Source organism: Aphelocoma coerulescens, chromosome 1A (assembly GCF_041296385.1).
Source record: "Aphelocoma coerulescens isolate FSJ_1873_10779 chromosome 1A, UR_Acoe_1.0, whole genome shotgun sequence".
NCBI classification, from domain to species: domain Eukaryota; kingdom Metazoa; phylum Chordata; class Aves; order Passeriformes; family Corvidae; genus Aphelocoma; species Aphelocoma coerulescens.
This window is the reverse complement of record NC_091014.1, coordinates 38,231,492-38,259,124: the sequence shown is the minus strand read 5'-3', so window position 1 is coordinate 38,259,124 and position 27,633 is coordinate 38,231,492. Positions and strand designations below refer to the sequence as shown.

The window sequence follows — 27,633 nt, the reverse complement described above, 5'->3', positions numbered from 1 at the left end:
TTTTGTCTGAATAATATTCTGCTCAGCTGGAGGAACTCTGATGAAAAAGCTCTTTCCAGGAGGCAGGTTTCAGACATACAAGGAGAAAAAGAGGAGACAGATTATTTTCATATCATCCCTACATAATCTTGGGCATCCAACACCAAGCTGTTGGCCCTTACTTGTCATAGGGCACTTTGACCATACTGTCTAGCAGCTCTTCTGGCCAGGATAAGCTGCAAGCAAAGCAATTAGTGAGTGGATTTTCAGTGATGGTGGTAGAAATGGATTTTGCTGTCTGTTACATGGTACCAGTTTGCCACTGTTGTCATTAGGGGGGCCTTGGAGGGAAGTCACTGTTGGGAAAGCGAGAGGAGTAATGGCTTCTGTTTCAGGAAAGAGGTAAAAGGTTCAGTGTCTCTGGTCCAGGGTCAACTTTTAATCCAGTACACCTGAGTATCTGTAACCCACTTGCTCTGTGACCCCCTTTTAACCATCCCCCCTTCCCCATGGCTCGGCTCAGGTCTAATATGTCCCAGCTGCATAACCTTGACTTAGGCTGATGAAGAAATTGGGTAGTGCAGGAGGGCTGTGAAAGAGTCTGTAGAGCAGAGCCACATGAGGTAAGAAAGGTAAAATTGAAGAGGCTGGATTGTTGAGACAGGGGTTTTAAAGATTAAAGAGGAAAAACTAAATATGAAAAGCAGAAAATATTATAAAGTATTGGACTATGGCAAGTCAGCCACACTGAAGATCAACTCCAGGGAACAGCAAAGGCCAGCCCTTTACCTCCTGAGAGCCCTTTGCCTAGTCTCCAGAGAACTCATGGTGAGCATGCTACTGCTGAGATTACCAATGGTTCCTTAATCCTAGTTCTACTGGGTGTAGAGCTGATAAACAACATATCCATAAATAATTGCTTTGTAGTTTTAATTAGCATACACCTTGCTTACAAATCTGTTTGTGCAACGCTTTAAGGTGCCCAAATAAAAGGCTCAAAGGAGAGATGTTTATAAGAGAGACCTTTCTGGTGCAGATTCCTGCATGCTACATACCCCACCTTTTGTCCTGGCATCAGCAGCAGTCAGCTCAGCTTTCCAGGGGGCTGCTGTGGGCAAAACAGAGCACAGGACCATGTGTTGCTATCATCAGCTGTCTGCTGCCCTTGACAGCATCTGGCTCTGACTACACTTTGCATGAGCATTGCCTTCAAGCTAGCTAGTTTGCATGCTGCTGGCAATGCAGAAGCTGGTTATCACAGGCTAGCAGGGTTCCTTTGCATCTGTCACCAGAGCTGTCCACTGGACAGCATGATTGCAATACACAAAGTGGAGCTCAAGTGCAAATTAGCATATAGCTCCTGCTCCAGGCTCTGGACTTTATTTGGATTGATTAGATAAGCTTAAATTGATAACACTTGGTATTGAAAAACTGCAAGGATACCTGGGCAAGCAAATGGGACTAATAAACGTATGTACTGTTCAAGTAACTTGGTGAGGGACATCTGACCTCAGGAAGCTGAACTGCAAGCTAAATAAACCAGCAGCTCCTCTCCTCTCTATCTAGATCCTAAACCTGCTGTCCTATTCTTATCTCATTCCCATCTCAAATATTTCAGATGCATATTTAGCATAACTATTCTTGGGCAATGAACTTAAAAGACTTCTGTTATTTGAGTAGGGTTGTCATCTAATTGTGATCCTAATTATCACATATAAGTGTAAACAGTCTATTTTTTGCTTAACACCTTTGTGAAGGGTTGCTTTCCACACTACCTACATATTAACTGACTAAATCCACCATATTGGGGATGTTATTACATATTTTCCACCCTCAGCAGATGGTAGTTCGGGGAATATTAGTTCACTACTTTATAATAAATACCTACAAATTATTGAAAATCAAGCTAAATCAAGGATTCTCTTATGCTAAGTGACTAATAATTTGCACTGTCCACTTTGGTGGGTTTTTTACTATTTTCCTGTCAAAATGGTGAAATAGACTTATATAGAAAGGGAGAATTTCTTGCTACAGCTGAAGCAGCACATAAATTGATTGACAGTAGACTAAATTTCCCACATTCCTCTTCTTTTAACTCTACTGGACTGCAAGAGTAGAGAACAAGCAGGACAATGTCGTTGTCTAGAAATCAGGTGCCCGCTGTGTTTGGAATTGACTATGTCTCTGCAAATTTAATGAATTTACTTCAAAAGAGGTACCACTAGAAAGGATGAATACAGCAACACATTTGTGGAAAAAACCATTTCCTTTCCACTCACAGACTTGAGCTTTATAATAAGAAACACCCAAAAAAGTATCAAAAGTGCAAAACTAAACCAACACCATCAAAATCCAAACTAGGGACAGCAGTGAAAATTATCGATTTGAAGAAAGATAGAATGTGGGTGATTTGTGTTTTTTTTTTTCCTTAGGAAACCTTTATACTGTTGATTACTGTGATGGAAAAATATTTGAAACAAAAAAAATCAGGCCATGGTTTCCTCCCTTTAATTCCCACATTCTCACTGCTGAGCAGGTCTTTAATTGCACTTTATTGAATGTGTGGTCAGGCTAATCAGGAATAAAAGAGTCCTGAGTGAGACTTTGCCCTTTGAAAACTAGTCTACAAATTGTTTTAGTGCAGCTTTCTAATATATCAGGGAAGGGGAAAGGTAAAGGAGAACTATTTGAAGGTAATTTGGTTTTAATATGCATTAACTACCAGCACAAATACTTAAGGGAGGATATGTTCTCTTTTCTGAAACAGCATTTCTACTTCATCAGCAATAAGAAGCCAGATGAAAAGATGAGCGAGAAGATGGGGCAGAACTGAAAACAGAAAAGAGAACTTCTGTTCTGATATTGTCCCAGATACTCTGAGCTTCCTTGTGTTCCAAGGTGGCTGACTAATGCTGTCAGTCGTGGTGATAGTGAAGGCTTCATGGAGGCCTATTTGCAGTCAAGCTTTCTGTCATCTTTCAAGATGTCAGGAAAACCAACAAGGAATGATATCAGAATTTGAGAGGGTACATATGAAAGAGGAGTGTAGTTATACAGAAAAAGAGCTAACAGAAATGACACAAAATAGAAAGAAAGTGAAGAGAGGATGCTGGGAATGAAGCAAAACTCAGAGAATTCTACTAGATAAATTTTCACAATCCCTGACACTCAAGTTCTTCCCACAGGAGTTTCAAAAGCTGAAATCTTAAACTCTAAAAGATTAAACATTTTAGTTATCAGTAATTAATTTTTTAAAAAATTGTTACAATGGAATGGAAAGTTTCACTCAGATTTCTTTAATGACATTTCCACTTTTCGGAATCATTGCTAGTTTGTTTCTTTTTCTCTCCTTGGTATGAGTATTTAGAAATTGTAATGACCTTTTGTCATCTCTCTCCTATGGGAAGGTATGGTACCCTGCTCCTGGTACCTGGTGGTAATGGTAGGAGGTTGGCAGCAGTGAAGCTTACATACTATTTTTCAGTTCACTAATTTTTCAAATCCAGTTCTGCTGAAATCCAGAGTGGTGTAATAAATGGAGATACAGAGGAACATTTCTGACTGTGTTCTGTGCAGTGACCATCTCCTCCACAGTGATTATAGTCACCATCCTGGAGATCTTATTCTCAAAAACAATTTTTACTGACTGACAGAAGGAGGATTAAGGAATTTCAGTAGGCTGTTTAGACAGATGTAGGTTTCAGACATATTTATGGGTATATTCTACCCTGCAGTTGCAAAACCTATGTAGCTACTTTTATTACACATTGACATAAAGTCTTTTTTATCTCCTTTGTAGCCACATGACAAAGCATTTTTTCTACTTCATTATTTTTACAAAGAACATCCCCTCTCTCCATGGGTTCATGGACAAACATCCTTGTCAGAGATAGGTTCATTACAATTTTAATTATTTTCTAATTGTATGATATTTCCTCTCATTTTTTCCCCTAAGTGATGAGTTTCACATTTCCTCTTGACCTGCTCTTAAATCCACTATAATTATTTCTATCATGGTACATTGTATTAATGTATCTACCAAAGGACATTATAAGAGAATCTGTCTGTGTGCGTGTGTGTTACATACTCAAGGGTAACCTTGATTGTAAGAGAACTATTTCAGGGTCTATTGAAAAGGTGTATTTTTGGTCTGGGTAGCATTTTACAATTGTGAAATAGGCTGCATGTCTTCACATGTATACTCACTCGCATTCAGCATGTCTGCAGGGGAGGATAATCACTTTGCATGCCCAATCACAACACTTCCATCTGCCAGAGAGCGTGTATACGCACTCATTTGAACAACAAACTTTGACTCTCAAAGGTAGTAAAATATACCATATGAATTCAAACTTATGATGTGGTAAGGCACGGGGATTTTAAAAAACAAGGGCTGGCATTTTAATCTGTTCTTTTACATTCACCATGTCACTGCTAGTTTTTTGTGCTTAGAAAAGACTGTGCACATTCGAAGTATATCTTATTCAATCTTAAATATAAATAGTCCCATACCTTTCTTGTTTTTTCTTATGTTTTATATTGTTTTGTCCCTGTGAATGCAAAAGTACATGCTTCTTTTCTATTAGACTATGTGGCCTGTATCATCTTAAACTGAAACTACAAACCTGTATTTTGTCATGTGAGCAGGTTCCTGATTCCTGCTGCTATTTATCAAACATATTGCTATTGGAATTCAGTAATTTGCCTGAGACCAGAATTCCTTTGTTAGGTGAACACTTCTTCCCTGGGATAAGACTTGAAAAGTTGTCTGCTTTTGCAGAGTCTTTAAGGATTTGAATTAATCGTTTTGAAACTCAGCATTGTGTCAATCCCAGATGAATATTGCTCCTATGGAAAAAAAAAAAATCCTCCCCATGAATTGTGTGCTACACTGGAAAGCTGTCAGCTCCCATTCAGCATCAACCAGGACCTGGGTGACCTTTGATTAGCCTCATGTCACCTTCCAGTTAAATGATTTAGTAGCTATTAAAGCTGAAACACATAAGCTACCTTGCATTTTAAAAGAGTATTTAGTATTTTTTCAGCTATAGACAGCTTCTAAAACTAGTGTACAAAGACATTCAACCTATAATGATTTTTTCCACTTATATAATGCTCCTTCTTTCATCTGATTACTTCTGGCAGTGGTGAAAAAACAACATTTATTTTAATTATAACATTTAAAATAAAGATTCCATTGACCCTACTGCATGTCACAACCTGCCTTTCATTCACGATTCAGGCAATACTTAAAACATTATCAATATGGACTTTAGAAGTGTAGCAGAGCATACACTGAGGGAAGAAATTTCATTTTGTGTGTATACTGTTTTCTCAGTTTACAATATGGTTTTCTGCCTTATGTCTTCCATAACATCTTCTTTCTTTTAACCTGCAAAAGCCCTGCAGTGAGAAGCAATGTTCAATGCACTAAATGGAGGGTACAAAACAAAGGCATAGACCAGATAATGAAGGAAGGCTAATGTTCTGTTATTTCTAACTTAGGACAAAACACTGAAAGTGCTTTCCTACTGAGAAGAATAATAGGCAGATACAAATGTGTGTAAAAACAAAGGTAGTGATGCAATTAAACCATGGGCATTAGAGTATCTGTCCAAGATTGCATGAAGAGTCTGTGTAGTTCAACATCTTTTCTCTGATGGTGGCCAACTGCATATGTTCAAGGGGTAGTATGAAGCAGCACAAGCATGAAGGAAGAGATGATTTCCCTGAACAGTGGAAACAGTCCAGCTTCGGCAATCTGTGATTGTGGACATCCTCAGAGTATGGTACCAGTGATGTCCCAGAGAAGGAGACATTCTTGAGGCAGAGAGATGCATTCCACACACCTCTTTGTCACCACTGGTCAGCACATCCTTCTCTTTTGTCACTGGCCACATTCCTTTCCTTCCTTAGTTGGGTTGACTGCCCTCTGGTCCTCCTCCCTCCTTGTCCCAAACTTCCAGATCTCCTCCTTTGAACAGAGCTGACTAGACACACTCACACACTCTATGAGGGGATTCCATGCTGTACTGCAGTACCCTAGCAGCTTCCCCCCAGAAATGGGTTACCTGAAAACTGACCACTCACCACAGCAGTCACTGTGTAAAAAAGTGTAGATGCTTTTACTTCTGATTAGGTCTGGAGGCAACTGAAACCAATAAACCATGCTTCCCTAAATGCTTCTCTAGGAAGGTCAAAATCTTGAGCTGCTACATATTCTACTTGCACTCGATCTATTACGAGACCTGAAAATGGGGTTGGAGTCCTCTTTATTTTTACCTCTAGAAGTTCCTTAATTCAGGAAGCCCAGAACACACTTTCAGGGCTGGCATCATGCAGTACCTGACCTAAACATAGGAGTCCAGCTTTAAGGCCACTGTCTGTGAGTGTAGTCATTTCAGTTTCAGCTCTGAAAATATTCTGAACTGCATCACCTGCCTCCCAGATAAACACAGCTTCTCTCACTCCTTCCAGCCAAAGCTATTCTGTTTTGTAGACATTCATAAAATACTTACTCTGCCAGACAGAAAACATGACCATAGTGTTTTATGGTTAGGGTGCCACAAGAGAGAAAGTAAGCACAGCTCACAGGAATGGCTGCTGAAAATCATGAATCTCCACTCAGTCCTTTGCTGCCACTAAATATTTTTACTAAGCAGTTTGACTGTTCTAAGCATTTTTCTTAATATTTTTGTGAGAACACTTATTTTTCACTTAGCTTCATTTGGGAATCTACATGTCAAAATCCACGGCACAAACTTATGTCACACATTCCCTTCTGATTCAGCTGAAGCTGGACTGCAGCTAATGATGTCTTCATTTTCTCATATTGGTCTTTCTCTCAAAAACCAGAAGAATACTTGGTTAATACTTCCAACTGTATTATTGATTTCTAGTTCTCTCAGCTATGTGTTAGCTTTGCTATTAGAGGTAAAACAATTCAGCTTTCTTCTGCTGTTGTACATTTCCAATTTCTGTGCCAGTGTAGCAGGACAAAACTCTGCAGAGATCTGGGTTTAGTGCTGGTAATAACAGTGTGAAAGGAAAAAGAGACAATGATTACCATCAGCCAAAGATTATCCAGAACTCTCTAACGTGACTGAAAGGAGTGGAGAATAGTCCCAAAGGTTCTTCTTTGAGACCTGGATTGAATAAGACACTTGTTCCCTGAATCTAGTCTGGTGTTTTGCACTATTTTCTTCCACTCTTCATAGTTGCATTTCAAATGACCTTCACTTCTCCAGACTATAGTGTTACTTCTGGGTTCTCTGATAGTTTTGTGGTTTTAATTAACAGGAGAAATCTTGTATTCTCCAGACTATACTGGTCAACTCCTGTTTTCATTAGGAAAGTGATGTAAGGTGTATTTTAGCATGTCTGTTGTGAGTTAGTTGGCTGCTGTTTGCTTTTTTCACTTTCTGATTTCTTCCTGTCCTTCAAACACCAAAGTCTGTCCATTAAAAATGTCAAAGAGTTTGAGTTTACGTGTCAGCATGAGATTTTGAAGTGGGACCTTGTGAACACCTGCGTAAACTGTTCTGTCTCATAGCTTTTTGTTCTGAAATTTCCCTGTGGAGTTTTAACTACTTTGGGAAATTATATGTGGACATCTGCAATCTAGATATTTTCATCTGAGCTAGTCACTTTACATTCTTTTAGCTGACAAAGAGAAACAGGAGCGTTTAAGCCACCACTAGTCTGATTTACCTTAGAAGAATTGTAGAAGATGAGGTGAGATACCCTTTAAAGTGCTTATTCCTCCAAATTGCCTAGAGAGGAAACTAGGTGAGAGTAGATTAGATTAATCCCAACTTTTACTACTTTTCCCTTTTCCTACCATAAAAGCAGAAACTCCCACCAAATCTTCAAGAAACCTGTGATTATTTTTTTCTTGCAGGGGTTTTCTTCTATTTCATGCTCCTTTACTTCACCTTTCAATATTTTACTGGAATTAGCATTTAAGGAAATGTCCTTCCCGGGGTCTTCTTTATTTCCTTGAGGCATGATATTTCTTCTGCACTACGGCAATTTTGCTCTTTTTCTGCTGAAATACAGTTGTGTAACTTCAAACACACTGCCTCCAAGGGTGGCTAGCTTTTTATTCAGTTCCAAACTCTAGTTCATATTTCTATGTCTTTCTCACTCCCTAATCTGTCCCTCCATTCAAAATAGAATTTCCTAGAGTACAGTTCTGATTTAGATTTGCACTGTGCATTTTCTTTTCCAGCTCCTCTTTACTCCCTAAACTTATATTCATCTCAGCATGGAAGGGCTGTGACAGCTGCTGTTTCTTGCTTCCCAATGTGATCTTCAGTCTTTGACAGAGGATCTGAATTTCAGGTTCACACAAATGTGATTTATCCAACTTTTTTACTGTGACATTTGAAGAGTTCTATGTGTTCCTGTGTTGGAATGAGAACAACAAGAAAAAAGGCATGATTTGGCCAACAATATCCAAGACCCAATACTCTTTCCATGTTCTTATATGTTTCTTTGACATGGTACTTGTGTGTTACAACCCTCTATGACACTTGTCACAAAATGTAAGTGGTTGGTATTCAGCTAGTTGCTTTCTCAATGCAAAATATTTTTGTCCTGCTTTCCTCACTGGGGCAATGACTGATTGACTCAAACTATTTTGAGATCAGGAGTATGATGCCTTGATTCCTACATGAATACTGTGTATTCTATAGAGTGTGATATCAAGAGCATCACCTCCCCTAACTGCTTATCTTGACTTCTGCCTGAGGAGCTGAGATAATTATTTTTTGTAAGCACTTCTTATCTGCAACTACTCCCTCTGATGTCAAGGGTTTCAGATTTATAGCTTTCTCTCTTTTGGCATGATTTATGACCTCTTTACCAGGTTTGATTTTCTTTTTCAAAGACATCAAGCTCAGATCTGGCAGCCATGAAGTAGATGAGCAGGACGTGATTGAAGGGAATGTGAGTTTCCTACCCCACATCTACAGGAGAGAGGTGATGGGGCAGGGATTTTTTGTGCCAGGACAGGTAAGGAGATAATGGAGGAGCTGTCTGTTAGCAGCTGATCCTGAAAGCTGATCATGGGAGGAGAAGCAATTCCAACTAGGAAAAAACAGAACACAGTTAAATCATGGCTATACTTTACAGCAAAACTCTCAGGCATGTGAGAAACAGAATTTTGTTACTCCAAACAGATGAGAAATCAAATTTATGTAGGCAGAGCCCTGTGTGAGGGAAAGAGTTATTGAGTTATTAGGCTCAGTTCCTCCTCTGACAAAATTTTGAGAAAGAGTTCAAATAGGTGACTAACTTTGACAATGGGTTCATAATTTAAGCCTAAGCAGTGATAAAAATAGGCCAGAATTACAAAACTTAGTCTTTGATTCTGAAGTACAAGTTCTGTCAGCAATATTGCAAGCAGCTTCTCCTAGGTGCAGCGTGGAATTAAGATGCTGGGTCATGCATGGGAATTACACTGGTATAAACAGGGATGCAATGGCCCCAGGAGACACAGAGATGGCTCAACAGGGATTTCCCAATAGATTTCTTTTGGCAAGGCACATCCCTTCCTCACCTCCCAAGAAAGATGGAGGGGCCATCACAGATGAAAGATTTTGGCTTGTAATTGTCTGTTATATTTCTTTTGTCACAATTTTTGTATGTGTGTTAATGGGACCTCTTAAAAAGTCATCTCTAAAGGGTTAGTATAAATATATTAATTTAATGAAAAGCTCTCAGGATTTTCAGATATTATGAAATATCCTTGAAAAAAAAGATGAAGCATCTGCTAGGTGTGTGACATTGGATAATAATTAATGGACCTCAATGTGAAAATATAATGGAGCAAAAGAAGAGGAATCTGGGGAAGAACAGTATGTTTCAAGTGTAGGCAATGGCACTGATATTTTTTCAAATTTCTCTGTCTGGTAATGACCACTCTTGAAAGGAATCTCTGCTCCCTGTGTTCCCTTGCATTTAGAATTGCTGAGGCCTATTACAGTGTCAGCTTTTGTGAAAAACATAAGGAAAAACAGGTGGAAAATGGAAACATTTGTCATTAAAATTTTCACACAAATGTGTCCCTTCCATCAACTACCTTTATAATTTCAAATTGTATGGCTGACTCTGACATAAACAGCTAAGTCATTCTTTGTGTAAATGGCTTCTCCTCTGCCTTGTTTCTTTTTCCATTGAAATAAATCTTTCGTTGAATCATTTGAAAGGATGGAGTTTAACATTTTTTGATGATTTGAGTACTTCAGGCTCCTTTCTCTAACAACTGAAAGAATGGAGCTTTTGGGCTGACAGACAAAAATATCATTACTATATATTAACACAATTAAATACTTAATAAATAAAATAACTGCCTCTTTGCAGTAATAGTCCTTCACTGATGAGTGGCAAACGAGCTATGTAATTTTCAGAGTTAGTCTTCCAGACAACTCCCTCTTGGCTAGCTAAATTTTGGCATGTTACAAGCTGAAGATTCACAGACGGCAGGAGCAGCAAGACAGAGACACTTGGAAAAATATAAAGCAAAGTTGCATTTCTGTAGGAAAGTTGAAAAGATTAGAACATGTAAGGCTCCTACCTACCCAATGCTAAAAGAAACCTTCAGGAGTGGAAAACAGCTCTTTTTAACCCATGCTTTAACCTTTTGAAGTATGGAGAGCATTCATCCAGCATTTGCACTTTCTTTGTTATTCCTTCCTTTTCAATTATATTGAATTTACATAATGCTTCACTGTGACACTTCCTCAGCCTCAGCTTTCTTATAAGCATCTCAGTCTTCCAGAAAAGAAATCACAGATAAAGTGGAAAACTACCAGCAAGGCTTTATACCAGCAGCTCTGAGTATGAACTCTGAAGGAGTTCAGTGGAAAAACACAGCATTTGGCTGTAGAAACAAAAAACAGGTGGTTATAGGTCAGTTCACGTTCTTGGCAGCCCAAATTACCTTAACAAGCAATTCCACAGTGCTTAGTTTCTCAGCACGTTCCATCTATAATGTCACCAACTGGACTTTGGGCACCAAGCAGTTCAGCTTCAGGTTATTGACATCACCTAGAGTGATCTGGCTGGCCAGATTTAAGAAGCTTACAATTCTCTTTTAAACACTAAGGCTACTCCAAAATGCAATTCAGGCTGTTTCTTCCACAAACTATCACAGGCACTGTTGTCTTTTCTGTCGATGCAAGCACATCATTGGTATAGGACAAGAATAGTAATCAAGTGTGTTATGAAAGCACTTTAAGAGATACACCCCTGAATACTGTTCTTCAGAAGGAATCATAAGCTTATCGGTCGAAAGGAAACCATTATCACATTTGGATGCTGCAATTTAAAACTCAGAAATTATAACATCTATAGCCATTCTCCTACTGTTTTCCCTCATCAGCTTCCTACCTCCCCTTCTCTACTGTGAATTGGGTCCGATAAAAAAGTTAAAGGATAAAAAAGATGATAAGTATTCCTGTGCTCATTGTGAAAATGCATGCAGGGCAACCTCTGGCCACAATGCCATCTCTTTCAACTTGTTTAATCTAAGTGCAATCATTAAAGTTCACTTTCATCCATTTACATTTAGAGTGAAGAACAGTCTTCCTAAGTATTAACCTCAACTTCTTTCAGGTTGTGCTCATTTTCCTGAATGGAGCACCTGATTGGTAAAGCAGCCCTTCAGTGCTGTGTAGCAAAAGCCATGTTGCAATAAGTAATGTATTTTGGCTTGCTGCTGTGGCATAACTTAGTGTTAGATCCTTTAAGATCTACCTAGTCATAGGGTGTCTAACTGCCAGTGTGCGCTTAATGGCAACCAGTGACCTAAGGTGAAAGAGTCTTACTCATCATCCTTCCCCTTCTTGCCCACTTTTCACACAGTGGTTTTCCCCTCACCCTTTGCCAGTAATTCAGGGAAAAGGGTGGATTTAGGAATTCTTTGCACACAGCCATCTGAGTTTTCTTGGTTTTTATAGAGGGCAAGCTCTTCCTGAGCTGATCTACAAATGCAGTTATTTCTGACCTCGTTCTACTGAAATATTCTACTTTCTGCTTGGGACCTGCAAAAGTAATCATTTCAGTTTTTCAGGTCCCCTTTGTGTATTGGTTTCCTGCCAGTTTATCAGAGAAAATGAAAAATACTGCAAATAAATTGCAGATAGTTGGAGAGGAAAACTGCAGGCTCTCTGAGAAAGACTGGCAGTATTAATGTTTTTAATCTAAAACAAAACTTGTCAAGGATTGCTTATAACATGTTAACCTATGGCTGATCAGCTAACTTCCTGTAATTTCTCCCACCTTTCTGTCTCTAGCACATAATCCCTCGTTCCACTAATATTTAAATTTTTCTTTTCTCCTTTTTCTTTTATCTGTCTTATTTTCTCGGGGTATTGTTTGCTTGTTTTTAAGATTATGAGATCCTGTAGCACAAGTGAGAAGTTCTCTTGTGTGCAAAGAATTCAATGATGCTAGCAACAGTGATGAGAGCTGGTGAGAACACTTTGAACTGATCATTTTATATCAGGAAAAGCTTTTTTTCTAAAAACAAAGACTGTTCTATGCTGTTGATTTTAACAGCTTTCCCCATAGACATGTTTCTGAGGACTAGGATGAAGTGTCCAGTAAAAGACTGAGACAGAAACCTCATCTTTCCTATCTAAAAATGGATGTTTTTCAATGCAGCTCCATTTTGTGATTTTTTAAAAGAGTTTACAAGTAACCTTCAAAGAAATATTCAAAGTTTTCACAAAGTTTACATTCTTTTGTTATATCTGAATAATATTTATAAGTAAGAAAACAAGTGTCTTTGATTGATGTGTAATTCTGATCTTTTTTTTTTTTCTTAATTTTTTATTATTGTCTAATCTTTGGGTCACAAGTTAATTTTTGGATCATGTATTTTTTAAGTATCATGATGAGACATCTGTGACTAGTTCTTTGAAATTATTTACATTTTCTCTCACATCGGCTTTGTTCTGTTCTGGAAGAGCTAAGAGGCCTTTTGATTTCTTGGTTGAATTCCTGGGTCCTTTAAACACAATAACACACCTGTGCTCAGTTTCAGTTCAGCAACAGCTTTACCCTTTATCTCTCCTGTTAGGAAAGTGGTGATCATTCCTACTTAATTACTTGTATCTCTTTACCGCATGATGAAAACTCTTTCCAGGGCCAAAGTGGAAGCCATTCTACACAATCAGCTCTAGCAGAGCTACTCATGTACTGCGACAATAATGAGGCAGCAGTGCCCTGGCAGCCAGGAGGGCCAGCCCTGGGCCAGCCGGGCAAGGGAGGGGATTGTCCCACTCTGCTGTGCACTGCGGTGTTTGCAGTTTTGCATGCCACAATATAAGGCAGACATTAAACTATTAGAGAGTGTCCACAGCAGGTCCATGAGGATCATGAAGGGCCTTGAGGGGAATCTGTAAGGGTAGTGGCTGAAGTCACTTGGTCTGTTCAGACTGGAGGAGACTGAGGAGAGGCAACGTCACAGCAACAACTTCCTCATGAGGGGAAGCAGAAGGGCAGAGGGGCAGACACTGATCTCTTCTCTGTGGTGCCCAGTGACAGGGACTGAGGGAATGGAATGAAGCTGAGTCAGGAGAGGTTTAAGTTAGGTGTTAGGAAAAGGTTCTTCACCCAGAGGGTGGTTGGGCACTGGAACAGGCTCCCCAGGGAAGTAGTCACCGCAGCAAGTCTGACAGAGTTCAAGAAGTATTTGAACACTCTGAGGCACATGGTGCGATTCTTGGAGCTATCCTGTGCAGTGTATTTACATTGGGAGACCAGTTTTTTCCTGGCTGTGAGAGAAATGTAACATTAGAGCTAATTTAATTTTCCCTATTCACTGGAATTCATTGGGCTTATATGCGTAAAACATAGGCAGTCATGTAAACCTCCATTGCCTCCAAAGTCCAGGATTGGCATAGGTTTTAGTTGCATCCTTGTGCCTTTTAGGAAAGCAAGCTAGTCGAAAGCAATGGTATGCAGTCCCATATGGCTTGTTAGAGGGATCCCCTCTGACAGGCAGATGCCTATTCCTGTCCCTTCTCTGTGGTTCACTTCCCCTTCATTTGCATTAGCACCACCACAGGACAACTGTGCTAGGAGAAGGGTTAGGAATATAAACCATGTTAAGATAACAATTTAGGGAGAGAACAGGTTTTAGCACTCCTTTCAAATCCAGATAACTTTACCATCCCGGTTTTACAGTGCCTCCTCATTAACAATTGCACAAGTGTAGCTGAGGACACTAGTCTGTGTATTGGCAGGATAAGAAGCAGAAACCCCTGGGACAGCTTCATCACCAAGCAAAGGACCATGGGAATATAATAAGGTTTTTTAAAGAAAAATGCCACATAATTTGAGACATGAAAAATTCATGAGAGCAAACAAAATTGTCCCTTTTGTTTGTGTTTCCATCAACCATATGATGCTTTTTCTGTTTTCCTACCTCACAGTGCTGTTACAAGCTTTTTTTTCAAAAAATGTTTGCAATGCACTTTAGGATGTTGAGATAGAAGGCAAAATCTGTTTTGTTATAAAGAATGAGTGATTATAAAATTTTAAATTAAAGAAATTATGCATGCAAATTTCCATTAAGCTTTTTAATATAGTACTTAATAGTTTCATTCTTTGTGCCTGAATGTGAGCTATGTAGCTTTTTATGACATCATTTATTTCACCTGCACACGCACTGTTCTACTCTTTACATAAAATGCACCTGTTCTTAAAATAAACCTGACCTCTCAGTGACTCCCTGTTAAAACCAGAAAGTTTGAAAACATGTTGATATGTTCAGTTTTTTGAAAAAAACAACAAAGAAAGAAATAAGCAGGAAGGAAAACTTGTGTGGTTTGCAGACTGATCAGTTTGAAAGAGCTGCTCATTTGCCCTCAGCATTGCTATGTAGCCTTGCGTTGCCCTCTGGCCAGCAATCAGAGCGAACAGATTCTTCTAACTTCTGCTTCGCTGCACCTGTTCCAAGTGCTGCCATACAAAGAAAATTAGTACTCTTGAAATAAAAGAAGTAAAAAAAAAAAGAAAAAGTGGAACAGGTGTTCAGGTCAATAGTTTAATTTTAAATATTGATGCTGAAAGTTTCCTTCTCTCCAGACAATAAATATTAACCAGTGTTCCACCAGACTCTTAGACTTTCCCTGAATAACCATTTAGATCACTAAATGAATATGCAGAGATGTATTTCCATGAATCCAATTTTTCAAAAGTCTGTGACTGTTTTTTTTAAAAGCTTTGTTTGCTTAAATAAACATATAAATAAATCATGTTATTTAGAGGTGAAAACCAGAACTATTTTAATTAGCTATGACTCAATAGAAGCAAACCTACACAGACTTGGATATTAAAAATAGACCTACCGTATGCTCATATTATGTTTAATATTTTTTACAGATACAGAGTTAAATTAAGATTAAGCCTGCACTATTTAGATGCCTAGTTTAACACCTGTTTCAACAAAACTTGCATCCCTGGATAGCCAGTGACATATCTTATTAACATCCCACATTGACCACCCTTGTTTCCTGCAAAAAGCAGGCTCCTCTGTAGGCCTGAGGTAGAAATTTCTGCTTTAAGGCACCTCTTTGGGTCGTTTAGCCATTTTGGGTGAAGTGTGTCTTTGCAGAAGTCCAGGGCATTTAAATCAGGAACCTGCCTTCCACTGGGAGCTTACAGGATGAATAGAAATTCATAGAAATAGAAATAGACCCAATCTAAAGAAAGACATTAGATGAAGAGAGTGATGCTGCATTTTCAATACTTGACTTGTGTATTAAAGGACTTCCCAGAATTGGAATCTCTCTTTCCCAGAGTTCAGGGCACCCTCTCAGAGTGGTGAGCAAGCATCTGCCTTCCCCAGCATGAGCAGCAGGCAGCTTTAGTCTCCAGCACAAACGCATGCTCTCCCCACAACTCTCCTCACTGACAACATGGCATTGATGTAGCCTTATGAAGCCTGTCAAGCAACACCAACATGAGGTACAAATGGACCTCACTCCTATAGGGCAGCTAGGCCACTTGTTTGGGAACAACAGGAAACTAAGGGTTCTGGCATGCATGTCTAGCTAGCATGTGGCCATTTTTCTTTTGCAGTCAGTTGTGTGCTAGGACAAAATTATTTGCATTGCAGGGTGCTTTTACTGCCTGCAGGGCCAACAACCACTTGTCTTAAGCTCAGGAAAGTTTTAACTTCAGCAGGGGTGAAGCTGTGGGTGTGATGTAGGTCAGTTGAACCTGGACCATAGCAGAGTTTTAGAGCGCTACAAGCAAACACATGGCCAGCCCAAGCTCCTACAGTCCAGGCTCAGCTAAAGACCTTTATGTGGTGGTGGGTGGTGGTGGTACAGGCACTGGAAAGCAGGCATCCTTGACTGTCCTCAAGGGCTTTCCCATTTTAAGACTTCTAAACCCGAAATTTTGCCCAACTGTAAATCAACTCAGTGGCTACAACATACTAGAAAGTAACTAACAGGAAAAAATTCACTGCTGGGTAGAGGTCTCACAGATGATTTTGACTGATCACATCAAGGCAAGGTTTTTCCCAAAGGCAATGCTGTTGGGTTAGCTAGGTTCATTATCCCTGCTGAAGAATCACTTTGTACAATATCACTTTTGGTTGTAGTCTTTGGTTGGACAGATTTAGGGCAAAGCATCTTTATACAATTTCACATTGGGCTGTGTGGGTGAAAGAAGATCTTGACTCAAAGGAAAAGTAATTTTTAATCTTCACAGTGAACCACTGATTTTAACAATGACAGCTGCTGTACGCACTTTGTAGCCTGAAATCACACTGCAAAACCACTGTGACATTCAATATTGCAACTCAGATTCTGGCTACAGCAAGACACAGCCCTGATGTACAGGGTAGAAAATTTTGCCCCCATATGCTTCTCTGTTAGAAGACTGAATTTCATCCTGGTGAAACTGTTGACAAAAGAAAAGTATTAAATCTCCAGTGCTAAAGGTAATTGTCTGGCACCAGAGTGGAAGGAAGGATGTGTAAAACTCAAGTAAAACTTGCTTATCTCAAACAAGAAACTTTATCTTTCTGAGACCAGTTTTGTGCCTAAATAACCAATTAGCAAGATTCAGGGCAAAATTCCTGTATTTCTTAATTTGAGGAATGACCTGAAACTGCTGTCTCCCTGTTTTATGCAGGTATTTTAGCCATTAGATTTAGGGATATTAATATTGCTAATTAAAATAATATTTAAATGCAACAACTGTTTAATATTTAAATAAAGGGCTACTGAAATCAGAATAATACATAACACAGATTTATCTGAATTTCAGCTTTTGTTTCAAGCCAGCCATGTTAACAAATAAATCCATACATTAAACTATTCTGGTAATGACCTGGGAGGAGAGTACATATCACACAGCAACCAGGAATTCTGTGTTCTGTAAAAGGCTCAGTCTGATTGTGCTGGTTAGGAAACTGCCCTGAATACAACTCCACCAGTGCAATGATCAAGAGAATATTGAGTCTAAAGATCCAACCGGGTTTACGTCACAACTGAGTACTGCCAGAGTTTGTGCAGTACATGATATAATGAGTGGCAAAACCAGATCTGCCATTAGGAAAGGGTTAACATTTGAGTGCAAAAATGTTTTAATCAAGTCCAGGATTATGTAGTAGCTGAAAATATATACAACTACTTTCTTTACTAAATTGTTTATTTCATCTGTATATGATCCTTATTCTAGGAAATTTAAGAGATGTAAATTTCTTAACATAGCAAAGTCTGACTGTGTTCTAATAATGCCCAAAATTATGCCAAAATTTACAGCTGTCGAGGTTCTCTTCTGCCAGTTCCCATTATAGTTTTATCATCAGCCTTGTCTTTTTCCTTACCATGCTACCCTTTGATGATAGCCTTTGTCTTCTCAGATTAATTTCTTTTTGGTTCTAATTACATACAGTTTTTTCAGCCTGACAAAGTAATCAGTACGATTGAAAAGAAGCACCAAGATCATTGGCATTCTGAAAATTATGGCTTTAGAAAACTGCATCCCATCTATAAATTTACCTGAAGACTACCCTTTCCCCTGTCCCAGACCTGAATGTTATGCTTGCTGAGGGTTATAGATCTCCTTTTTCTGACATTCAGAAACTTTCTGGTTCTGAACCTATTTTTATTCTTGGGCAGATTATAACTGTCATTTTCTGTTGAATCTTAAATATGGATGACTTCACATTTTATCATCCTGATTTATTCACTACCCATGCAAACTCAACAGAGTTAAAAAAAAAAGAGTTTCTTATTTTCTGCATGCATATTCATTAGCAGGTGGAAAGGATCATACACAATCACAGTGCTTACTGAGGCAATTTGCTTGCATCTGCCCACTTTTTATTGTTTCAGGTCACCTGTCCTTTAGAATTATTTCTGTCCCTCCTGTAGCATAGAACACCCTGCTTTCCTAAATACCATCTGTACATATGATGAAAGAGTAAGTCCTTCAGAGCAAGGAAGATGCCCAAAGGAAGGAAATAATTTAGCCAAAAAGAAAAAAAAAATCCATACTAGAGATCAGAGGGGAACTTTTGACAAATGACTGACAGTGATGCTGCCATGACTGACCTGTTCCACATTGGAAGCATTGGAGGCAGTTCTGCCATCTGTATTTCCAGGTGGGAGTAAAGGACATCAGGGAGAAAAATCTATGGTGCTGGAGAGCAGAAAGTGTGTTGCAGGCAAGAATGATAAAAAATTGCTTGGACAGCTGGAATAAGCTCTTCTCAGGGAAGAAAGGAGAGGGTGTAGTTTTATTGTTTAGCACAGAACAGAACCCATTATATAAAATTGCTCTGGGCATTTATTTAACATCTGATTGCCTAAGGCCAAGCATCTACAGCTCTTTACAAGCAGACATTAAAGACTCTGTTATGTTGCACATGCACTGTGGGGCCTCTAATCCCTTCTTCCTGTTTATTTTGTTGAGTTTAAGACCACTGTTTTTAGTGGAACTACACTGGCACAGAACTGGAATAACATAGGACTTGATGGTGTCATAAAAATTATCCACCCTACACTGTACCTTGTCAACTTGTGTGTACACTGTTTTGGTACTTTCATGCTGATAGTATTTGTAGTACACCTTTTCTCTAATTATTTTCCAAACTTCAATTGAAATAAGAAAATAAGAATCTATCAATCAGAATATGAGCAAGCACTAAAAATAAAGCCACAGAGAAAAAAACCACACCCTTAGATTTTCTCTCATTCAGAAGGGATTTTCTGACTTCCTTACAATGGGGAAAAATGTACTTTCTCAGCTGTAATGGGAACAAATTTACTAGACTATTTACAGCACACCTTGCAAGCTAACTTGCTGTGCCAAGAAATTTCTTTGAGAAAGGATTTTTTCTGAGATCCACATTTTAATTCTCTGGTGTTTTTCTCTGGACTTCTGTGCTGTACAGTACAGATATTCTTCACAATCACATTTCTAATTATTTTTTTTATGGGCAGGGAGATGTCACCACATTTTTGATTGGATGAACAAAATTTAATATTAGTTAACCCACCTTATTACCTGCTTCAGGGAGCTATTAGATTTAATGGAGCAGTAATTCTGGCATTCCTGACTCAGACTGGCAATCAGTTTCTTACAGCTAGATTAGGAGCATACTCTGGGCTAGAGGATCCTCTGGCAATTTGCATAGTTATACATACATTGTTTCACTGTGGTTTACATTCTGAGTACTCATATTTACTCAAGAGTTGGCTTGAGTTTTCCTAATGAGATGTCACCCCAATTTCACTAAACATTTACACTACTCCAATTTTTTGTCACTTGTCTCCACATGGTTAAGAGATCAGTGGAAGGATTTGCACAAGGAGTCACTGGACATGGCAGACTTCAGATGCCACCCCACAGGGTCTCTTTGCAGTTGTCAACTAAAAACTTCATAATTCATAAGATAAACTACTTTGGAATCATAAGGTTGTTTTTTTTTCTTCAGAACACAAAGGTACCATCTCTAGATGAACAATAACCTATTGTGCTTCTTCTTAGGCCTCTTCTGAACCTGGTTTTTGTTTTCCTGTTGGTAGTGATCTGCAGATATTTGGGGAACTGCTTTCCTTTTCTGAAAGTTTTCAAGGATTACTTCCATCCTTAAGCACTAAATTCCACAAGACAACTTTTGGAGATTACCTTCTTCACATTTATTTCATGTATTGCATGCCTGAACAGATACCATAGAACTCACTGGTGTACACCATGGTACCTCTCTAGCTGCCTCTGTTATTCTTACAAATTAATTTTTTTTGATTTTCTGTAGATTTCTGAAGATTATTTTGTCTTTATATAATTATCTATTTGGTACTGACGTATTTCAAAAGAAGTTTCTCCTCACCTTGGGGTGAAAGCACTATTGTAAACCCAATAAAACAGGATATTCTGAAATCTACTTTCTTAGCTTGAATAATTTTTTTTCTGCTGACAAGTGGACCTCTGCAGAGGTTTATTATAGGGCTGACTTATTTGCAACAGATTTGTTAGAATATTAACTACTTGACTTATGTTATATAGCTGCTACCCAAGATGGCACGAAATTGACCTAGAACCACCTGAAAGAATTACAAATGGAGCTGGGTCACAGATTATGGTAAGTGACCTGGGACTTTGCAAAACATTTTGGAATATTAGCTAATGCATTATGCTCATTGTTTTACTAAAAACTAGGATCAGCAGAGGCTGGTGATATTTTGCAACTGCAGTAGTCATACAAGATTAACCATGACAGACAATGTCGCAGTCTTTTCTAATATGCATCAGGTTTTGAATAAAACAAGTTCCCAGCATTGATGAAACCAGACAAGAGCTAAAGATTGGCCCAATGGGAGCAATAATGCTACCTATATTTTGGCAAAGGGCAGAGGCCTGAAACTGGACTGAAAATAATTTATGTTGGGAGCTGAATATACGTGAAGAAAGAAACCTTCAGTCCCAAGAATCTAACCTTGCAGCCTAGATTGCAGGCTATTACAGGGACCACAATTTTGTAACTGAATTGGTTTGTTACTGGCAGAATATCTGCCTCTCTTAACGCATTTCTGACAGCCTTGCCCAGTTCTGTGTAAGACTCTCAGAGTTGGTGACTCTATTATATAGGCTGTTTATGTTTGAACCCCTGTCCTCTTTTCAGTCTTTCATTTCTCTGAGTGCGTTGTTGATCTCTCTTTACTCAATTTCGGATTTAAAATACCTCTGAGACAGTTATTTTAGAGATCAAGCTACATTTTAATTTAGCTTTGTAAAATATGTGTATTAAGAACATAAAACACTGATGCCAAAAGGGATGACATTGCTGTTGGGAGCACAGCTTCTTCCTAAGCTAATAGAGGCCAACTGCTATCATTTCTCATGGAGAGACATTTCACTGAGTGTCTTACAAGATGTAGACCTGACGTGTCAAAAGTCCATCAATGGATTTGTCTGCTACCTGTGGGGAGACTGAGTGTAGGTGGCCATGGAAGGAAGTAGGTCGAGGGCTTTCGGAGGGGTTGGGTTGCAATGTGCTATCACCCAGGCAAGGAAGGTGCAATTCTCTCAATTAGTGTTAAGGACCTGTGGTTTGGGTATTAACCTATACTAACTCTGTTGCTTGGCTGTCCAAGTTGCAGTTCAGCTTTTGGACAATCATTAAAACCTAGAGAGAAAAGACTGAAAGTATAATATTTTAAATTTTTTTTAAAGTGAGGGGATAAGACTCACTATTTTAAAGCCTCTACAGAGAAAGTGGAAGGCTATTTACAAGGTGTATTAGGGGTTAAACTCTCACTTTAAAGATTATTGCACAAGTACATCGATCCATGTTTTGGAGGAAGAATATTACTTTCAAGAGTCTCAGAATGTGCCTTCTACTGCTCCTATGACATGTGAGTGTGTTTAAGTATAAAAGAAATTAGCATTACATGAAAAGGAGGGAACTGGATGGGATATCTTCTTCATGGCTTACTTCACCTGCTACCAACTCACCTGCCTTCAAGGTGCTTAGGTCACCACACACCAAATAAAAAATTCTCATGGCCAGGCTAGATATGATGAAATCAATAGTGTTATTTCAGGTCAAAGTCTTCACAGCCAAGTTTATTCAAACAAATCTGCCTGGTAGTCATCTACAGACTAACCACAGTTACTGGCTGGTAAAGAGAGGAAAGCTTTCACGAGTATGTTTCAGCTGTAGCACACCTGGTAGTGACATGCACACTAAAATTTGCTCCATATTTTTGCCTGAAGATAATAAGTTCTTTAAGCAAACAGCAGCATCTTTTATCCCTAATGAAAAGCGTAATACTGACACGGTGCTTTCATAAAAGTCTTTGGCTTCTTTTTTAGTACTTGATGAAATGTCTCTTCGTCACACAGCTCCTTCTCTCCTCATTAACTGCAGCAGCCCAACCTGTCATACTATTTTTAAATCACAGATTTGCCACTTTCAAAGAAAAGAAAAAAACCTGCTAGCAATGAATAAAATGGTTATCTGCTTTGATGTAAATGCCCTGCTTTATTTGAAGTCTATTTATAAAAATGTATAAAACAAACTTAAAATTTATATGTGATATTCTGGCTTTCAACTCTGAGACAATGATTTCTAGCTTCCTCCTGAAAATGAGACTCTTTTTCTGCTGCCCCTTCTTTGTCTTCACCTGAAAATCAGCTTTTATAAAATACTATTCTGCATATTTTAATGGTTGATGTAATCAAGAAAATGCATAAAGTTGTAATTGAGCTCACTCACTTAAGGCTCTGCATTTGCAATTGCCATCTAGATCCCAAGTGCTGTCACAGCAAAAACACTGCATCAGTGATGGTTTTCTCATTTTATCTGTCCACAATGGGTAATTGTAATTCTGTCCTGGTGGGTTTACTAAAAATGTCTTTGTGAAACCTCCTCCTCCGTACGGTGACAGATAAGAGAATATGCTGTAATCCCCATTCTTTGTACAGGAAGCTGCTTGCCACTGTGACAGAGAGAATGAACTCCAACCTCTCAAGCCCATTTTTTTGTTGTTTGGCTGGTCATTGCTTTGGATTAATTTTCTGAACTATCAGTATCTTGTCCCTTTCATTTTCAGCACTCATCTACTGAAAATGTTTTGTTGTTCATAATGCAAAGTTCTTAAAGAAGTCAAAAATGTTTTTTCTATCTGTTCTCTGTGCCTTGACAGCAATCCTCTCAGAAATCTTAGTGTTGGGCTTCCATCCCATTCAAGACAGTGCTTGTAGAAAAGGCTCAGTGGGTTATGTTCAAAATATTATTATTGACCTAAACTGGGAACTAACTCTCTAAGTCCTAAACACTAATCCTGAATATTAGTGTTCACTGTCCAAAATGCCCTGGGGGAATTTATGTTCCCTATGCACCTTTTCCCAATATTTAATTTCCTTGGTATCCCTTTATCTTACCAGGTCAAAAAATCAGCACTAAATTGAGTCAGGTGTCATTTGCCAATCAGCCCAGGACCTAGGTTTATTATAGAGACTATCACGAGAGTAGTGCAAATCTGTGATCTTTACTAAATGAAGTGGGAGCTTCCTCTTCAAAAGAGAAAAAGAAATCTGAGGAAGCTCTTCATACAACAGCAGAGTGTCTGTAACACTTCCGTTACTTAATTCTGTCATCTACTGAGGGGATTCAGACTGGGCACCCTGTCAGTCCCTCTCAAAGGTGCCCTACCTTCAGGAATGGGGGTAAATCTCTGGTGTGTGGCAGTGTTGGTAGGCAGCTGTGCAGCTCTGGGTATGCTTTGGAGTGAAGGAGAAGGAGAAGCACTGGTTGTCACACTTTAAAGAAATACTGGTATAGCTTTTCTCTTGTTGATCAGGATACCTTTGCAGGATGGGCAGTTTCCAGCCCCTGGACACAGGAATACGTTCTTCTTTTTGGGCATATAATTAAAAAAAAGTATTCAATGACTGATACTTAGTCCTCATGTGGAAAATAATATATCCTATGCTGCTAGGTTTCAGAGGGTAAGACAGGTTCCTCCTCCATTTGTGAAAGGAGTTTTAAAAGGAGCTGAAAGCTTTGTTTTGGAGGAGGATTCAAAGTTACAAATACCAGTGAGGGTGTGGTAACTCTAAACTGTTATGAAAGTCTATGTTTAGGCCATATGCTTGGTACATCTTATTAAAATCTTTAAACATTGCCTCACAACTAGTTTTCTCTTTCCTAAACATGTGTGAGGTTTTTTTTGGAACTTCCTTCAAGGTGCCTGGATGTATCTAAGTGTCATAATTCAAACAAAGAAACTCAAATGGTTCCAATTCAAAGCCAGGCATTTTCAATCTGGCGATTGCAATGCTTTGCATCAGAGTGTCTAAACACATTATTCAATTTGATTTTATTTTAGTTAGCACGTGGTCTGACTCATCGGTCCATGAGTTGAACTGGTTCTGTATTGAATTTTCAGATTGACAGTGACATTACTGAGACAAGATATTCATTCTCAGAATAGCACGTGTGGGGAAAATACTAGTTTAGAAGGCTACTTTTTATATCAAAAATGTATACTTTCAGTCATTTTTCAAACAAAAAGCACTAAGAAAGGAAAAATTTTCATATTTCATCATAACAGAGAAATATTAAGTGATTTTATGGTTTTGGTTTTCTTTCTTATAGGAAAAAAAAAAAGTAAATAATATCCACAGAGAAAAGAAAAAGGTAGTAATCTAGGTATTTTCTTGTCAATTATTTCTCACACACAAAAAATTTTGGTTCCAAAATTCCTTAAATATATTTTCTCTAGACTAAATATTCAGCTGATTGGTATGTTGCTTAAAATCTTTTTTAATCTCCTTTCTTGGTATCTTCCATGTGTTCATAACATCAGCAAGTCAGATAAAAGAAGAAAAAAATTCTGACTGTATCTTAGTTGTTACTTTTGAAAGAAGAAGTCAGGTCCAGGATTCAAGAGCCTGCTGCATTAAAATGGGTTACATTACCATTGGTCTGAAAAAAAGTCATCTAAGCAGTTTCACTTTGGCACCAGAGACAGAAGCCCTTGCTGTCAAATCTGCATAACTGCTATCTTCCATCACAGGCAGGTAAAGCCAATTATATTTCTGCTCAGGTCTAATTTTTCTGCTTTCTCAGGGAATAAAGGGAGGGTTTAAGTGCCTGCTAACCTAAAAATGATCACAACACATCACGAGGGTGACCTGCCAATGGAGACACTTCTAAAGTTTCAGGCCATTTAAGAAAATGTATAGTAAATATAAATCTCTCTCAGATCCTGGTAAGAAGGTGAAGTCAACTGCAATCTGCATTTAGATGGTGTTTAAGAGGATCAGACCCCAACCAGACCCCTGAAGAAAACTACATATTCGATCTAGTGCATTTGAAAAACTCTGATGTGTTATTAGACCCTTAGATTAGAACTGATATGAATTGCACAGCAAAGGAATAAGAATCTGCAGCAAGAAACAATTTACCACAAATAGGTAACAGCTATTCTGTACCACATTTGATGTTCCAAAATAGAAATGAAATATGATCCAGAAGGCAATAAGTGAACAAACACAATTGATTCTTAGGAAGAGAAGGAGGGAGATGGGTAGGAACATTGCAATTGACTTTGTTGTGTTACACCAGGGAATGGAGGCTGAATGAAATATGTTTAGCTTGAATCTGAACTGCCAAGTCGCAACCATTTGATTAAAAATAAAAACTGTTGCATCATGACATGCAGCATTTTCAATCTACTCTTCCTAACGAAAAAGAATTTTATGTAGCTGCACTGCATTGCATTTCAGATATAATAGAGTATGTCTAGTTTTAGCTTATGTAAATAGGCATGATAAACGACTAGTTACAGAGCAGCTGATATCTGATATTACAAAAAAGGAAATAAAAGATAGGAGGAAAGTATTCCTACAAACATGGGTTATCTAATATCAGATATGAAACTTGCTAATGACAAAGTGCTAAATCATTTCTGGGATCTGATATTATTTGCAGTTTGTAAGTCCCAGCATTTCCTACTGACCATTTACCACAAAATTATCTGATTCCTACATTAAAGTACCACAGCAGCACAGAAGATGCTTTCTCTATTCAAAGGCATAAAATTAATTGATAGGTGTAAAACCGTATTTTTAAGAAACTGAGTTTCCTCAAATGACTAAGTGCTACAGAACAGTTGTGAAAATTATTTATTTCTATCATGTTGATAATACATTCAAATCTGTTAGATTTTTACTGAAGATGTTATAAATTAACATCTCAGGGTTATGATATTCAATTAGGTGAACATCAATATTAATAACCATCTGTGACTGTCATCTATACTTTTTCTGGTGTAGTACTATATAGCATATTGCACTGAAAAATGCATGTATACAATTGATAAGAAAGGAAAGAAAGCAACGGACTTTGAAGAAAATACATTAGAAATATCATCTAATTGCTAATTAGACTGACTAAAAAATCCAGTATCTACAATGATTAATGTGTTCTTTTCAATAGAAAGGAATGAATCATTTTGGCATATTTTTGTGTCAAGTTTTGCTTAACAGTACAATTAATCTTTCAACTTAAGGGGGAAATTGTTTAGTACACATTTCCCCCTTTCTTCCCTGACTAAGATGGAACATTCTTTTTATCATACTTTTAATTCCTACTTGATATTTATTAGCCTGGCCTAAACTTTTGGTAATATATTTAACTTCAGTATGAGTGTTCGATTATTCCCAGCAGCTGGAGATTTATCTATCATCATTTTCACTAGGCACTGTGAGGTTAAATTTTAGCTGACCACATTCTAAACTTTTCAGAATAGAGCCATTTGCTATTACATTTGTAGGAAAGACACTGAAGGAAAGTAATTTGTGAACTCAGGAGCAAGACTTGGTTGAACGACCATAAGATTCTGTCAAGAAAGTGGCCCCAAACATTTCTTCTGGATGAAACTTCTTAGTGCTACAAAAAGTCAGCACTGCTCTTTGAAGCCCTTTGTAGTGACACTGTGATTTGCTTGAACTTCCCAGAAGAACTGCTGAAAGAGTCTCCACACTGACACATAACAAATATGGAAAGTAATAGGGTCAGAAGAAGGGTTAGCAGAGTTATATTTACAGGGACAGTGACCCAAGGACTCTAAATACTTGGTATGGATGGGTACCAGCTCCTGCTCCAGCACAGACTACCTGCAGCCCAGCTGCCAACTCCCATCCTTAGGATATTGCTAACTTTTGCAGCCTGATGGACTCCTCTTCCCTGCAAACCTGCTATCATCCCCTGGAAAACTGGGGATTTCACAATGTGCATTGCACTTTTTCAGAATGAGAGGAATAAAAGTTATAGCCAAAAGAAGTGCCTACAGAGTGCAAGTGAAATACCTCGGTGCAACCCTGCAAGTACATAAGCTTTATAAGCCCCACAATTTTAACTCAAATGTTCTTCAACCACTCACAGCCATTTTAGTATACCTGGACAAGCTCTACAGCTGTCACAGGACAACTATTTGGCAGTGATTTCAATGAAATACATGTAAAAACTATTTGTTTCTTCACTCTAGTGGTCTGTGGAGTTGGTACTGTAGATTGTACAGAGTATGAAGTGTACATTTTCAAAAAGAGTGACTTCTCTGAAATGGATATAATTTACAGAGAGTTTGTGTGTTTGGAGTTTTGTTT

At 38.3% G+C, this 27,633-nt stretch overlaps 1 long non-coding RNA gene across 1 annotated transcript; it reads left to right on the top strand.

Annotated features, from left to right (window-relative positions):
- The first annotated feature begins 517 nt into the window (after positions 1 to 517).
- LOC138104652 (uncharacterized) lies at positions 518 to 27,633 on the top strand. Its single transcript, XR_011148190.1, has 4 exons — positions 518 to 807; positions 20,524 to 20,599; positions 24,831 to 25,044; positions 26,802 to 27,633. It is a non-coding gene; the product is annotated as an uncharacterized lncRNA (long non-coding RNA).